Source organism: Saimiri boliviensis, chromosome 2, assembly GCF_048565385.1.
Source record: "Saimiri boliviensis isolate mSaiBol1 chromosome 2, mSaiBol1.pri, whole genome shotgun sequence".
NCBI lineage: Eukaryota > Metazoa > Chordata > Mammalia > Primates > Cebidae > Saimiri > Saimiri boliviensis.
In genome coordinates this window covers 66,301,653-66,319,313 of record NC_133450.1, presented here as the reverse complement: position 1 = coordinate 66,319,313, position 17,661 = coordinate 66,301,653, and the positions used below count along the sequence as shown (strand labels likewise).

The window sequence follows — 17,661 nt, the reverse complement described above, 5'->3', positions numbered from 1 at the left end:
ACTTACTTAATATAGTGCATGCCGCCTGTCCACTGATGCGATATCAGAAACCTGCAAGCTACTATTTCTGCAACTGTGTCACTGTAGATAGTCTGAAACATGTACGTAGCCGTTGCCATGGAAACAAACACAGCTAGGGTAGAGTGCCACGCTGTGTTAATTCCTTCACCCATGAACCCCAGGGGAATGCTAACATTCATCTTCTTTCTCCTTTAGTCTCACACTGCTTTAATATTTTTTTAGCATTATCAAATGATGTACTAAATACATACGGTACACCTGAAAATACGGACGGCTGAAATGAGCCGTGGTACCAACCTAGCTTGCCGGCTGTCTGCTCAAGGTGGTGCAGCTCCGCGATGGATGCCTTCCTGAACTTCTCCCGTAAGAAATAAGGAACTTCGTCTTTCTTTTAAGATGGTGTGGGAAGGACGGAAAAGGTGAGCATCTTGGCTGCCCTAAGAAGAACAGTTATACTGGAATTGTACCGGGATAAAGATGCTATCAGAAATGTGCCTTCACGGTTCCCTGAAACGCTGGGGGAGGCCTTGCAAACTTTCTAAAGTGAATCCAAGCTAAGAGTTATTCTCCCTTCCAAGTAGAGCTGCGTTCGAAGGCTATAAACCCGATAGTTTTAATTAGGCAAAAGCATAAACCCTTAACAAGGGATGCTTCTGACCTCCTTGGTCTTTATTCCTAAACCCATGCAAGAAGGTATTAAAATGAGTGAGTAGGCAAGGAGATGGAAATCTGCCATAATAAGAAAGAAATGTGATTTTCCTAGAATCTGAACATTCTCTTTTTTGCTTCAAGTTCCTATCTCTGCCCTTATCAATGCTTGGACCTGTGGAGAAAAGTTGAACTCTTTCACTGCACCTAAAAGCCAAAATGTATGATTATTGGTGCGCTGGGCCCTTCTCATTATTCAACTGATAAGCCGCTTGAAATATTGGGGTTATACTCATCACGGTAGACAAAAGTAAGCTGTTCAAAATCTTAATTACATCATATCCCTTGGGCTGGTTAATAATATTCAATCTAGATGAAAATGGCCACGTTTTAGATTTGCATGTTGATGTGTTTCACTTGAATACAATTTTCGCACTAAACAATCAATTGTAGGCTTTAAAAGCACAGCTCTGCAACCCTGAACTGGTATATTTTAAAGATAGCACTACTTTATTTGTGGGGGTTATGGCAAAATTAGCCTACAGAAGATGAGCAAACTTTTCCTGTTATTTTCCTAAACTGAATCATGCTTGGCTATTTACTATGATCATAACAATAAACTCATTCCTAAATAAAGCAAAATGGAAAATGGATATACACACCTTACTGGTTAAAGAAATTTGTCACTTTTTAAAAGCAATCTAAAAATGATGTTGGGGTCCGGTAGAAAGCCTAGTCTTCAAGTATTAGCAGGGCAGGTAAGGATTACCCTTTAATCGTGACCAGTACTCACAAACTTTCACAGCAATGAAAACTGCAGTCCCTTCCATTAGCTTTGCACTTCTGCCTCTTCCTTATTTGCTTCAAGTTCAAATCTCTGCCCTTATCAATGCCCTCACAGTCCTTTAGTATCGCAAAGCATTCTGACATTGGCTATTTCATTTGATGTCATGAGAGTTCCAGGAATTACCTTGGCAGGCATCATCAATCTCATCTCACAGAAGATACACTGAGGCTACAAAAATCAGTGACTTGTCCGAGGCCACACGGTAAGTGTCAGAAGCTCACCTGAGTCACCTGATCCAATGCTCTCTGTAGGGGCTCTGCTGCTCCTAAGCGTGCTCACAATGCAGTTGGCCGCCTGTATTCCTAGCACTTTGGGAGACTGAGACGGGCAGATGACCTGAGGTCAGGAGTTCGGGACCAGCCTGGCCAACATGGTGAAATCCCACCTCGACTAAAAATCTGAAAATTAGCCAGACATGGTGTCGGACACCTGTAATCCCAACTACTTGGAAGTCGGAGGCAGGAGAATCCCTTGAATCCGGGAAGTGGAGGTTGCAGTGAGCTGAGATTGCAGCACTACACTCCAGCCTGGGCAACAAGAGCAAAACTCCGTCTCAAACCAACAAACAAAAAAAGTACTTGACTAGAGTAACAATCGTTCCAAAAGGATAGATACTAAGTGTCAGATCAATTGGTTTGGGGATTAACTATGGCTGGTGGTGGAAGTTAGGCTAATGCTCCTCTTTGTCCTCAGCCTCCCATTCTCTTCTCCCAAGGCTTGAGGCAGAGCGCAGCAACCACCCACAGAGCAGATCATCTCAGCCTGTTTGCAACACCCCACGCCACCGTTTTTCCCAGGTGTGTCAACCCTAAGTCCTGACACCAGGCTTCAGAGAAGGCCCTGGCGTGGAAAGATGCCTAGGGGGGTGGTCCTTGGGCTTTGGAAGTCAAAAGGGGATTGGGAACAGCAGTAATTATTGCATTTAGCCTCCCTAAGGAAGTAAGCCGTTCCAGATGCCGGCTCTCCTCCCCCTACACCCGCAATGTTTTTATTGTGGTAAATTACATACAGATGACATAACATTTACTATCTTAACCACTTTTAAGTGTACAGTTCAGTGATATTAAATATATTCCTAATAATGTATAACCATCACCACCATCCATCTCTAGAACTCTTCATTTTTTCCAACCAAAACTCTGTACCTAGCACACAGCCACACCCCATCCTCCACACCCCACCCCAGTCCCTGGCGGCCATCATTCTACTTTGTCTCTGCGATTTGGACTCCTCTACTCATAAAAGTGAAGCTATGGAATATTTGCCTTTTTGTGACTGGCTTGTTTCACTCAGCATAATGTCCTCCAGGTTCATCCATGTTGTAGCACGTGCCGGAATTTTCTTCCTTTTTAAGGCTAATACTCTACTGTACAGATATACCACATTTCAGGTATCCATTCATCTGTCAATGGACACTCGGGTGACTTTCACATTATACCTATTGTGAATGACACTGGATGAATAAATATCTCTTTGAGACCCTGCTTTCAGTTCTTTTGGGAAAATACCGGAAGTGGACTTGCTGGATCATACGGTAATTTTATGTTTAATTTTTTTGAGGAACTGCCATACTGTTTTCCACAGTAGCTGTACCACTTTAAATTCCTAAAATAGTGTGCAAGGCTTGCGTTTTCTCCACATCCTCACTAACATTTGTTATTTCCTGTTTTGTTTTGTTTTTTAAATGGTAGCCATCCTAATAGGTATGAGGTAGTATCTCACTGTAATTTCGATATGCATTTTTCCCCAGTGATTGGTGACATTGAGCTTTTTTAACACACCTACTGGCTATTTGTATATCTTCACTGGAGAAATATCTGCTCAGGTCCTTTGCCCATTTTTGAATTAGGTTGTTCTGGTTGTCAAGTTTTAGGAATTCTCTATATATTCTGGATATTTATCCCTTATCAAATATATGATTTGCAAATATCTTCTCCTATTCTATCTGGCTGCTTCTTAACCACACTTACATCCACCAGATAACTGAAAGCGAATTTCCTCACAATTTGGGTTATTGATGATTTCCTCCCAAATTACCTTGGATATTGAGAACTACCTGGATTTGGCCATGCTACGTTTTGGTGAAAGAGGGCTTCCTAGAGATGAATGTTTCCAGAACACTGAATTGTTTCTAGGTTGGTCTGGGGGTGTTCATGGTGCTGCAGAGGCATCCTATGGCAGAGTTCTTGGTGGGTGGGCTGCACACAGAGGGTGGGGGGAACTGAACTGGGTGCTTTATAAGGATGCTCCAACTCAGGAGTCAATGACTGGATCCTTTTCAATGATAAGCTTTTTAAAACGGATTGTATATGAAAACAACGAATGGGGCAAAATCTGCGGCTCATGGTTTAGCCTGTTACCGATATTTTTCACAGCTTTGCTGGCTTTATGAACCTCTGCCCATTATGATAGAGAGGTGATCTCACAAGCCATAGCAGCTACAGGCGGAGGAGGAAAAGGCCACCCGTCCAGGAAAAGGCCCCACACTAGGGTGATTTCCTAATCCTTGTATTTACATTTTAATATTCTCTGGCCTCCTCCTACCCGCCCTGCCTGTCAGGGTATCAGCTGCTCTTCTCACTGTGCAAAGTGGCCTGGCTCCCATAGTTCCCTCCTGTTTTGATTCACATCTAATATGCCAGGGGCTGAGAAACCAAATAATAGAGTTGATTAGAATTTTGTCTGAAATAAGATGAATACAGGCCTGAGAAACTGTCCCTGAGCACTAAAGTGCCGACTTTTGGAAGCCGTTGACTCTTGGTCAATTAGCCTAAAGCCAGTCGCCTAATGAGCAATTTGCCTATAATTTAAAACCTTTTCGAGTGTTTTAACATGGGAATGTCCTTTGATTTTTATTATTCTTATTTTTTTGCCGTCTCTTTGGCATTATACGGTTTGTAAATCAAGCCTTCTAAGGGCATACCCAGCTTGTTTTTAAACTTTAGTTTATGCCTAATTTGTTTCTAAATTAATTTTTTAGATATTGGCAGAGAATGCAAAAGACACTCAAAGTGGAAGTGAATTTCTGATGAACTGGTTAGTAGGTAAATCGATATGAACTGGTTTCAAAGAATCTTTTACATGTAATTTTCATTGTTTAGGTTGCAAAAAACTATCAAGGGAACTGTGACATCTAGTCAGACTAGAATGTGCAACCTGCTTCTCGCATGTTACCTATGTCTCTTTTTCTTTCTTGTCCTGTGACTGCATAGGACTCTCCCAATTGGGGTTGCAGCTCCCCACGGAAGGGGAATCATTTTGTATTGTTTGGCTTGGGGTTTTTGTTTTGTTTTGTTTTGAGACAAAGTTTCGCTTTTGTTGCCCAGGCTGGAGTACAGTGGTACAATCTTGACTCACTGCAACCTCCACTTCCCAGGCTCAAGTGATTCTCTTGCCTCAGCCTCCCGAGTACCTGGGATTTCAGGTGCCAGCCACCATCCCCAGCTAAGTTTTTATATTTTAAGTAGAGATGGGGGTTTCACCATGTTGGTCAGGCTGGTCTTGAACTCCTGATCTCAGGTGATTTACCCGCCTCGGCCTCCCAAAATGCTGGGATTACAGGTGTGAACCACCACGCCCAGCTGGTTTGAGTTTTTTATACCATGAATTTCATTTATGGGAACTCTTCAGCAGAGCTCAGCTTGCCTACTCTCATGCAGAGCAGTGCTCTCCTTCCCACTCCTTCCAGAAGCCTCTGTTGTGTTTGGAAGTCAACAGCACAGACGGTGAAAGAGGCTCCTGTGATCTTTGCAATGAGGCAATGAATCAATTGTAGAAGTCTGAGGACCACTCATCTGAAAACCCAATTCTTTTTTTTTTTTTTTGAGACTGACTCTCACTCTGTCATCCAGGCTGGAGTGCAATGGCAGAATCTCAGCTCACTACAACCTCTGTCTCCCAGGTTCAAGTGATTCTCCCGCCTCAGCCTCCCAAGTGGCTGGAATTACAGGTGTGTACCACCACATTCAGCTAATTTTTGTATTTTTCGTAGAGATGGTGCTTCACCATGTTAGCCAGGATGGTCTCGATCTCCTGACCTCAGGTGATCCACCCGCCTCCACCTCCTAAAGTGCTGGGATTACAGGCATGAGCCACCATGCCCGGCTGAAAACCCAATTCTTGTTTTTTGTTTTGTTTTGTTTTGTTTTTGTTTTTCTGAGGTGGAGTTTCGCTCATTACCCAGGCTGGAGTGCAATGGCGTGATCTCGGCTCATCGCAACCTCCGCCTCCTGGAAAACCCAATTCTTAATGCAAGGGGACTGGCAGAAGCTTCGCCCAAGGTCAATGGTCATCTGGCATGATCCAGACTGATGACACCAACCTCATTCAATAGGAGAGGTCAGGGACCTTCAGCAATCCGTTTAAAGTACCATTTGAGAGGGAAACCGAAGAACAGACCTGCCTTTAAGGCCAGAAGCCAGGATGACCTGTGAAATCAGGACCATGCTGGGGGTGTGCTCCTATCCAACAGCATCGGGGCTGGAAAAGGGGACAGGAAAAACCTGGAGATGGTTCTTGTGACCCCCCAGTGGCTCTGACCCAGCAGCTATCCCTCTGGGCAGACCCCTGAGCCACTTATCCACTCCGCAGGAAGCAAGTATTGTAACCAGCCTGGTACCGTGGCCTAGCCCTGCCAGCTGGTGACAGTTGGCTTTTATCCTGGAGCAGCCATCCCGCAGTTTGCCCTGCAGGTGTGGGAGTCACGGGGCAGCCTCCCGGAGGAGGGAACTTGACCAGAAAGACCTCAAGCTGAGGGTGCTTCCACAGATGCTCAGGCAGGATTTGGGAAGGAAACTCTCCTAGGAATGAAACATCTCCTTTTCGTTCCGAAATTATCACAGCGGAGTTTGCTTTGAATGTCTCCTGCTGGGGACTAAGTAGCTAACTGTCCTCAGCGTGCATGACCTCCCTCTGTCTCTGCATGGAAGATCGTGAAGGGCTCAGACCAATGTGCCCTTCATGGAATTCTGCTGCCTGAGGGACAGGACACAGATACCTAGCCATCAAGGAGGCCGTGAAATGTATTTTTCCCCTTTTCTAAATCTGAGGATGTGTTCAACCGTACACACGCATCTTATGCTAATCCTGAAGAAAAAATAAAGTTTTCAATATAAGTCACTAGTAATGTGCATGATCAAAATATAAACCACTTATATTCATTGGAAGTTTTTTTGTGTGTGGCTGTTTTAGTAGAGAACCAATAATACTGGCTTAAATAAAAATACGTTTGTTGGTTTGTTTACCTCAGGTAGCAGCTCACAATCGTGGGCAGTCAGGTGGGGAGCGGGACAAGCTCGCACTGTGAAGGCAGAAACCACGGGTTTTTCTACCTTGTTGTTCCACTATTCCCTAGTGTGTTTCTCACTTCTGCGTGGTCATAAGTAGCTCATAACCACCTCGACCCTGTCCTAATCAGAGGGAAGGAGGAAAGAGGATATGAAGGATTTGCTCCTTGATTTTAAAGAAAAAACCCAGAAAGCGGACCCATCCATTCCACATCTACCCATTAGCCAGAAGTGGTCACTGAGCCAGCTCTACCAGGTGTTGTCCATATAAAGCTCAGGGGTTCTACTATTCAAAGGAAGAACAGGGAACGGATACTGGTGGAAAGCTAGCAGGGTTTTTAAAACACTGAATATGGAGAGGCTGAGGCAGGAAATCACTTGAATCCAGGAGGTAGAGGTTGCAGTGAGCCCAGATCTCACCACTGCACTCCAGCCTGGGCAACAAGGGTGAAACTCCATCTCAAAAAAAGAAAAAGAAAAAGAAAAAAAACACTAAAAATGGCCAGGCATGGTGGCTCACGCCTATAATTCCAGCACTTTGGGAGGCTGAGGAGGATGGATCCACCTGAGGTCAGAAGTTCGAGACCAGCCTGACCAACATGGCAAAACCCCATCTTTACTAAAAATTTAAAAAAATAGGCCACTCAGGTTGGTGCAAACCTGTAATCCCTACTCGGGAGGCCCAAGGCAGGAGAATCACTTGAACCCGGGAAGCAGAGGTTGCAGTGAACCAGGATCGTGCCGCTATACTCCAACCTGGGCAACAGAGCGAGACTCCACCTCAAAAATAAAAACTAAAAACATTAGCCAGGCACGGTGGCTCACATCTGTAATCCCAGCATTTTGGGAGGCTGAAGTGGGCAGATCACAAGGTCAGGAGCTGGAGACCAGCCTGACCAACATGGTGAAACCCCATTTCTACTAAAAATACAAAAATTAGCTGGGCATGGTGGCACACACCTGAAATCCCAGCTACTCAGGAGGCTGGGGCAGAAGAATCACTTGAACCTGGGAGGCAGAGTTTGCAGTGAGCTGACATCGCGCCACTGCACGCCAGCCTGGGTGACAGAACGAGTCTCCATCTCAAAAAAATAAAATAAAATGAAATAATAAAAATAAATAAATAAAAACACTAAGTATGTGTTTAATGACTATAGAGATATACAGTCAAAATTTACAAACACGCATGGGAATTATAGGCACCAAAGTCAAGATTGTGTTTCCATGGGAGCCTGAAGGTGAGACAAGTTCCAGGATTAGGGAAGGACCAGGGCCTTCAATTGTGTCTTCAATGTTTTGTTTATTTATTTTTTATATTTGAAGCAAATGTTGAGCTCTGCCAAAAGTGGGTAGCAAGTACATGGGCATTTCAGCTCCGTCCATGTTAGAAATGGATCATTTTTATGAAAAATCAACAACATTTGGCATCATCTCAACTATCCAACTGCAGCTCACCTCATTATATATTTCACCAATTGTAAACTGCACGTTTTTCTACATATGAACCCTCTGAAATAAGTGCATCCATTAGGCAGCAGCTTTTCCTCATGGTGGTGCATAAAATCATGTTATAGGGGCCGAGTGTGGTGGCTCACGCCTGTAATCCAAGCACTTTGGAGGCCAAGGCAGGTGGATCACCTGAGGTCGGGAGTTCAAGACCAGCCTGACCAACATGGTGAAACCCCGTCTTAAAAAAAAAAAAATCATGTTATAGTTTACAACTGATGGTGAATTAGATTTGAAGAGGTACACTGTATAAATTATATTTCATGGGGACTATAGTGTATTTTAGTATGTGTCAGGGGGAAAGAAAGGAAAGGTGTCTCAAAGGGAGCATCCCAAGGACCGCGAAGCTCTTAGAGCTTCAGGTGACCTCAGGGAAAGGTCACCTGGCCCCTCCTTTATGGGTCAGTTTTCTGACTTCCAGGCCAATGTTCCTTCCGTTGTGTGTTGGTGTCTCTGACAGAGGTCACGCAAAACACAAACTTTCAGACTTATTTTCTCTGCAACTGAGGAAAGCCAAGCAAATAAAAGCCCTCTTTAGTTCTAAAGTGCTTGAAAATCCCTTACCTGGTGAGATACAAAAGCACTCAATGGAACCTGCAAACTAAACTCAGCCCCAAGCGGGAAGAAAATGGAATCAGATCATTTCTGGATCAAAATTTTGGACAGGCTGAGAGGACACAGCAGACATAGCCATTTGAAGACGACGAAGGCTCCTCCCTCCACCCAAAGCTACATCCTGCTCCCGGTCAGCAGAGGTGGCCCAAAGACCTCCCTGACCCATTTTCCTTTCAAGTCCGATATATGCTACTGCAAACCCTTTTGCAGAAAATTAGCTAAGAATACACTGGGAACATTGTTCCTTCTGCATTATTAAGATGCAAATCAACCAAAAGGAAGGGGGGAAAAAACCCCATACAGCTGGTTTATCTGAACACAGAAAAATAAATCACCATTTATTTTTAAAAAAACATTTATGAAAGTTTTCTTCATTTCTCACATTCAGTTAGTATACAGTTGGCATTTTCAAAATTCAAACCTGGTGTGGATTTCGAATTCAATGAAGCACATTGGAAGACAGCTGAGTGAAAAAATAAAAGTTCTAGCCATATGCTCCTGGTGCATGAATTTGAATATTTGAAAGGTAATCGAGAAATGAGAATGCTTCCAATTCTCCTTACCAACACCAGTAATTCGTAGCAACCACACGTTTTATAGATAGAGCCACTTCCCCATCGGAGAGATAACAGTAGGACCGAGTCAGGGGCTGGGCTTCGAGCACAGCCTGGCTCCATTACAAGTGTGTGATTTCTACTACATCACTTAACAACTCTGCAGCTCTGTTTGGTCACTGTTGAAGGAGAAATGGTGATTCTTGTCTCACCGGGCATATTAACACATAAGAGGGTTTCTAAAATATTCGAGATTGGTTAGCAGTTGGAGGAAAAGTCAGAAGATCACATATAATGGCTGCTTCCAAAAGACAGATGCAATGCCATGAAACAAACTCTAATATCAAGCCCATCGGATTTCCCCCTGACCTCTATTTATCTACATAGCCAGAGCCAAACCAACAGCAGGGACTCTCCTCCTTGCCTTGCTCTGACTCTTATTTGCACCCTGGACTAGGAAGGCAGGAGCCCCAGTGCCGCAGCTGGGAGGGTTTCCTGATGGTTCCCAGCTAGCTTTGCTCATCCTGTTCCTGGGTCAGGAACTGGATCACTCAGCCAGAGAATATACAAACCAAGTAGTCACGTGCATTGCTAATCCACCCACGTGCATGCAGGGGACACCAACTCCCAGATGACCAAAATCCATAGCATGATGCCAGCTCACTTTCCCAGGCACGTGTCAGGAATCCAACCCACGTGTTTGCAGGATGGCTACATTGCCATGGGTAAGTCCAAACACTGAATGTTTTGATTTCTATGCACTTGGAAATGGGAAGTGGATGGCAAGACTTGCGAGAGAAGTTGAGCCATCTTTTACCTCTTTGTTGGTGAGACGGGAGAACAAAACAATAGCCTTTCTTCTGGATCCATACTGGCAATAATTCCCAGTGGACTGATCCTTCTAGCTGTCCCAGTTTGTGTAGAGCTGTGCTCTTCCCAGGGACATTAGAGAAGGCCAGAGCAAGGTCCAGAACCACAGTCCTTCTGGAGGAGAGTGCCTAGAACAGCCCATTCCAGTCACCGATATCTCTACCACCACCCAACAACCAAGTCCAGATTTTAATCCTAATCAAAGTGACAAGTCTGGGAGAATCTCTGAGGAGGGGCTTCACAGTGATTAGCAGAGACCCTCTTCTTCTTATAGACTTTTGGTAAGATGACACATCACAATCTTACCACTACTATCAAAGACAACTCCCTTAACAGCAACCACAGCCTCCAGAACCAGCTGTTACCACTTCCCCAAACCCAGTTAGTCTGTCTGGAGACCTGACGCCCAGACCTCTTGGATCAATTCCCCATTCACCTAGGAACTTCTAAGCCAGATAGGAGCTTGTCATGAATACTTTCTTCCTCAACAGAACTTCACGCATCTTAGGGATGCAGAATGAGAATGATCTCCATCCTGGGCAGCGAAATACAACATACGATGGGACAAAGGATTGGAAAAGATGCATGCTCTGTGAATTACTTCCCCACGTGGTTTCCACCTAGCTGAGTTATGATGGTCAAATCTTATCTCTGCAGCCTAAACTAGATCAGAGACGCAGCATGACTGAGGGAGTTTTCGTTGTTGTTGTTATTGTTGTTGTATAGTTCTTTGCTTTAGTCTGTAGGTTGCCTAAGGTTACACAGCTAATGAAACACTGTCCCTGAACCCATCGGCCCTACACAGCATGGACAGCAGCTGATTAAGCAGTCAATCATTTCAGCCTAGAAAGCCACCTAGCAGCATAATGGCAGAGACCTGCAAACAGTAAACACTGGGCTAATCTGGAATTCCAAGGTGGTAAGGTAAGATGCAATCGGAGCTATCGAGTGGCCCCACCAATGGAAAATGGCAGTGACAAATGGAGACTGCTTTCTGTTAGAGTCCTTAGCAGGCCAGGTAACACTTGAGAAATTTGAGAATTTGGCCACAACCAGCGTTCAATAATCACTCCACCGTTGAGCCAGGGCTTGGCTGAAAAGGTCTTACTATTTGATTGCAAACCGTACATCAACTTGCCTTAACTTTATTGTAAGGAGAAATCCAAAACATATTTTGAAAGAGATCAACCCTAACTTTATTTAGGTCATGCTGCTGACATACACAAACAATGGGAAATGTGTGAGTAATTCAGAAACAGCAAGGAAAGGTCAATGCCCAGTTTATTTCTTAAACCACAGTAATCTGTGAGTAACATCAACAGGCATTTGCCACTACCTGCTCATCAATGCTGCAGTCTAAATGAACAGAAGCAGGGAGACAATTTCACACTCATTTAAAAAAAAAAAAAAGGTACAGTAGTATGTAGTGACTTAAACGCCTGGAAATCACACATTTAAGGACAGCTCTCAAAAGCATTTAGATAATGAAGCCTCAATAACTTGTGAAGTAGAAATGACTGCAACTGTTTTTATCAATAAGCAGCCTGATATTCATGCATGGAAGGTGATTCACCCCAAGTCCCTCAAGAGTTAATAATAGTTAAGTCAAATAGTTAGAGCTGGAAACTCCAGGCTCTGTACCCAGGCCACAGGGCTGTGTGTTTTGTTTTAGAAGGGTGGGCTGACCCTATGATGCCCGATCCTAGCATAAATCAGTCAATACAATGCAGTATCTGTGCTTGTCATGAAAACAGGCATTTCCATCTACCCTCGAAGGTAACCAGCCTTCCTGCATCTGGAACAACTGGGCCCATAAGGGACCTGGCAGTAATTGATGGGAATTTGGTCTATAGGTGAATCCCAGGCTTGTGGCTCAGCTCAAAGCATACGCCCTGCTGAGCGAAGAAGTAACATTATGTGCACACAGAGAAGGCAGTGCCATTCCCTGTCATGATACAGACTTTGCACATACGAGGAAAGAACATCTTCTCTGAGCACACTGAAGAAAGACAGCCTAGAAATTCCACAGAGCCAGAGTATCAGCTCCCAGAGGCACCTTCCCAGTCTACACCACCCCAGAGATGAGTTTGGTCTGATGGATGGGGAAAGCAGTGTTGAAAGTGACACTCACTCAGAAAAGCAGAGGAGCTTGGGCAGAGCGGAGAATGTCAGCATCATTCTCATCTCCTTGCAGGTGAAACTACCAGAAAACTGAGGCCAGCAGGCAATGAAATGGACACGCTTGGAGTGGCCCCCAGGGCTTCTGATGCCCAAAGGCACACTCCACAAACAACGTTGCTTCTCCAACGCTCGTGGACCATGGATCACCAGCAGGCCCTGAGAGATGCAGGTTCTGGTCCAGCAGGTGTGGGGTAGGGCTGAGATTCTACATTTCTAACAAGCGCTCAGGGGATGCCAGTGCTGCTGGCCCTGGGACCACACACTGAGGAACAGGATCTAGAACAGCACCATGCTGCCCTTATGATTTGAAGCCTTTCCTGCCTTCCACATGACAGGCTTTGCATGTGGCAAAGAATAAAACAATCGCTATGGATTGGCCCTAGGGAGGGATGTCATCATCACCTCCCTGGACAGCCTCCCAGCAGTTTTACATCACCTGCTGTCTACCCCAACCTCCAGCTCTACCCCCACTGCTACTGCTCTGAGCGAGTCTCCTACTTCCCTCCCTCTCACTCCGTTCCACCCACCCTGACCTCTCTGATAGTCTTGGACAGGACCGGGTTCCCATCAGCACCTCCATACTGGCTAAGCATCGACCCACCGCTTTCACTCCCCTCCATCGGTGAGGGAGCCTGCCCTGCCCCTCTGGGTCAAAGTTACAGCACCCATGGTTACATCTCCTGAACCTCGTTCCCTGCTTCATCTTTATCCATAGCACTTATCACTATTTGCAAATTATATAATTTTTTTTTTTTTTAAGACGGAGTCTTGCTCTGCTGCCCAGGCTGGAGTACAGTGGGATGATCTCAGCTCACCGTAACCTCCACCTCCTGGGTTCAAGTGATTATCTCTTGCCTCAGTCTCCTGAGTAGCTGGGATTACAGGTGCCCACCACCATGCCTGGATCATTTTTGTAGAAACAGGGTTTCCTTATGTTGGCCAGGCTGGTCTCGAACTCCTGACCTCAGGTGATCTGCCCACCTTGGCCTCCCAAAGTGCTGGGATTACAGGCATGAGCCACCGCGCCTGGCCTATATACATTATTCATTTTACTTATTGCCCATCTCCCCACTAGCATGCCAGCCCCAAGAGGGCAAGGATCTGGTCTGTCTCATTCACTGCTGTATCTCAGTACAAGGCACATAATAGGCACGGAAATATATGCTCAATGAAGAAACAGTTTAATTTTTCATGAAAACTGTTAAGCACCAACCATCATCCTGAAGGACACCAATGAATGTCTGCTTACATCTGATATAAATAGTACCTTTTTAATCGGAAGAAATGACTTCTTTGAGATTTCAAAAGTATCCATAGTCACAGATTGCAGGAGATAGTTTTATCCCATCATGCAAGTATGGACGTCATGAGGAAGGCTACTCGCCATGTTTCCCAGCTCTCATTCACCAGTCAGCTTAGTGGGATTCCCCGTTCCTCCCCATAGCACCCACATGAATGAGAGGCAGATGGGAATCCGGCAGGTAGGCCTCCTCCTGGGAAGGGCGCCTCCCAACAAGGGGGAAGATTTGAAGCAGGAAGTAGGAAGAATTCCTTCATGGTGCACATGAAGACCTCGAGGCTCAGGGAAGCTGAGTGACTTGCACAGGGTCTCACTGCCAGTGAGTGGCAGGGCTGGGACTGGAACCCACACATCCCTCCTAACTGCCAATACTCTGTGTACGCTGCTTCTCTTAACAGGAAGAATGCGACTGGTTTGAGAACAGCCTCAGTTCCAAAACTCACAAAAGGAATTCTGAATAAATCATACGACAGCTACAGAACCACAGAAAGTCAGATCTGCCAGGGAGCCAGTCCTGCGTATGTCCTGAGGGCAGCCACAGGTAAGCAGAGAGGGGCGTGTGTCCATTGCAACCCAGGACCCAAGCTGCCCTCTAACCTGACTGTGCATCTCCTGAGCACACATCCCCAGTCACACGAGACCAGTGTGGGGAGCAGGTGGGTAGCCCCACCCTGACTCCCAGAGGAACCACAAGCACAGTCACACTCAGAGTGACAGGACATTATCAGAGTTTGCAGACTGCAGGTTGAAAAGAGTAACCAGACTGGGTGCAGTGACTCACACCCATAATCCCAGCACTTTGGGAAGCTGAGGTGGGTGGATCACTTGAGGCCAGGAGTTCGTGACCAGCCTGGCCAATATGGTGAAACCCTGGCTCTAGTAAAAATACAAAAAATAGCCAGCCATGGTGGTGTGCACCTGTAATCTCAACTACTTGGGAGAGTGAGGCACGAGAATCACTTGAGAGGCGGAGGTTGCAGTGAGCTGAGATCGCACCACTGCCCTCTAGCCTGGGTGACAGAGTGAGACTCCATCTCAAAAAAAGAAAGAAGAAAGAAGAAAGAGAGAGAGAGAGAGAGAGAGAGAGAGAAAGAAAGAAGAGAAAGAAAGAAAGAAGGAAGGAAGGAAGAAAGGAAAGAAAGAAAGAAAACAGTAACCAAATTCATCACCTCTTGCCTTTTCCCAAAGGCGTCTTCTCCTGTTCCATCCCAAAAGTGTACACCTGACCAAAGCGGGCGTTCATGAGTGTCCAGAAGGTTCCTCAACTCATATTCATATCATCCCAGGTGAAAAGGATCTCAAAAGACCTGCCTGGTTTATTAATTTATTTATTTTTCTCTTCTTTTTTTGAAACAGTCTCTCTCTCTGTTGCCTAGACTGGAATGCAGTGGTACAATCATGGCTCACTGCAGCCTCAGCCTCTGAGCTCAAGCAATCCTCCCATCTAAGCCTCCTGAGTAGCTAGAACTATAGGCGTGCATTACTACAGTCAGTTAACTTTTTAAATTCTTTCATAGAGATAGGGTCTCACTGTGTCGCCCATGCTGGTCTCAAACTCCTGGCCTCAAGTGATTCTCCCACCTCAGCCTCCGAAAGTGCTGCGATTATAGGCTCCAGCCACTGCATTCAGCCGACCTGGTTTATAACTCTCGTTATAACTCACATTCACTCCAAGACCAATTTGCCCTGAAGCCTTGAGGTTACCCGCCACAGGACTGCACCTGAATTAACCTATGCTCCCTGAGGTTTTTGCAGTCCTGATATGAAGGTATTGTAATAGCATATTCTCATACTGCTAAAAGGACACCTGAGATTGGGTGATTTATTACAGAAAGAATTTTAATGGACTCACAATTCTGCAAGGCTGGGAAGGCCTCAGGAAAGTTACAATCATGGTGGAAGGGGAAGCAAACATGTCCTTCTTCACATAATGTCAGTAACGAGAATGAGTGCCCAGTGAAGGAGGAAGCCCCTAAAAACCCCATCAGATTTTGCCTGAGTACGGTGGCTCACGCCTGTAATCCCAGTACCCAAGGTGGGCAGATCATGAGGTCAGGAGTTCAAGACCAGCCTGACCAACATGGTGAAACCCCATCTCTAGTAAAAATACAAAAATTAGCCAGGCATGGTGTCACATGCCTATAATCCCAGCTACTCAGGAGGCTGAGGCAGGAGAATCACTTGAACACAGGAGGAGAAGGTTGCAGTGAGCTGAGACTGCCACTGCACTCCAGCCTGGGCGACAGAGCAAGACTCCATCTCAAAAAAAAAAATATGTATATATATATTTATATATACAAATAATATATATATTATATTTATATATATAATTATATATAAATTTTATACTATATATATAATATATACAGTATAAAATAAATAAATAAGTAAAACCATCAGATCTCATGAGAACTCACCATCACAAGAACAGGATGGGGGAAAATGCCCCTATGATTCACTTACCTCCACCTGCCCCCTCTCATGACACGTGGGGATTATGGGAACTTCGAGACGAGATTTCGGCGGGGACTTAGCCAAACCATAAATATGGACCGTTAGAGGCAAAAAGGACAGGTTGCTGCTTTCTCAAAGGACACTCCTCTGTTCTCAACTCTTTCCCTACAACTCTTTCCCTTGTCCCTTCCCTGTGTCCCTCCGGAGCAGGACATGAAGCCATGGGGAGGAGAAGTATGACCAGCAGCTTGGAAACTGAAGGGGAAGAGACTTTTTCTCTAGGTTCCATGGCTGGGACCTGTGAATTGAACTGACGAAAGACTGACAGTAGAAAAAGTATACGGGTATTTATTGATGTTAACATTTTTACATGGCATAGGGTAGGGAGAGGGGCTTCATAGAAAGACGTGAAAACCCCAAGGAAGCGGTCGTTAAATATATCATTTTAAGAAATAGAAATAAATTGTGGAGATTGGACAAGACAAAGGAACAGAGGGTTTGGGCTAGGGGCAAAAAACTGTGGGAAAGTGACTAGGAAATATACGAGGGAAACCCATGGAAGGAAAGAGTTATTCTAGTGAGGTTTGTTTGTACAAACTCATCTCAGCATCTGCTCCCTAGCTCCAATGATAAGAACGTTCTCCTCTTCCTGGTACAGGGAGGTCATCTTTCTCATGGAAAATTTATGCCTTGCTTTTAGGTAGAAAGGGGCAGGGCAACCTGCAGCTACTGTTTCTCAACTGCCTTTGGCTCAAAATAATTAATATGCTAAGAGACATATTTTGGGGTGGCATGTTCTGATCCCCACTGGGACTGTGAAGCAAGCACTGTCAGGTGGTGTGGGGGCACACTTTCACATGTCAAGAGTGCTAAGAGTGAAATATAAGGAAGAACTAAACAGTCGCAGCTTCCCCAAACTACTTCCCAAATGTGACTTCCACAGTCTCATCCTGTTTCTTTCTTTTCTTCCTTCTTTCTTTTTCTTTTCTTTTCTTTGTTTTTTTCACAACAGAATCTCGCTCTGTTGCCCAGGCTGGAGTGCAGTGATACAGTCATAGCTTTCAGCCTCCTGAGTAGCTGGGACTATAGGTATGCACCATCATACCACCACGCCTAGCTTTTTTTTTTTTTTTTTTTTTTTTTTAGTAGAGATAAAGTCTCGCTATGTTGTCCAGGCTGGTCTCGAACCCCTGAGCTCAAGTCATCCTCCTGCCTCAACTTCCCAAAGTGGTGGGATTACAGACATGAGCCACGGCTCACTATGTTTCCAATACTACCATTTTTGAGTTTGTTTTTAATCTCAAAACCTATCCACTGTTACACCAACTCTAACAGTCTCTCTCTTTCCTTTTCTTTCTCTCTTACACACACACACACACA

General features: G+C 45.0%; 1 protein-coding gene across 14 annotated transcripts in view; it reads right to left on the bottom strand.

Annotated features, from left to right (window-relative positions):
- The window catches only part of FOXN3 (forkhead box N3), a 470,182-nt gene that overhangs the window by 346,039 nt on the left and 106,482 nt on the right, over positions 1 to 17,661 (bottom strand). The window contains exon 1 of one of the 14 annotated variants that reach the window (XM_074393491.1): positions 7 to 16,046. The exons of the other annotated variants lie outside the window; for them this stretch is intronic. The gene's annotated coding sequence lies outside the window, so the exon portion shown is untranslated. Of the gene's footprint in view, positions 1 to 6; positions 16,047 to 17,661 lie in introns of those variants that run through there. 14 annotated transcript variants of the gene reach the window in all.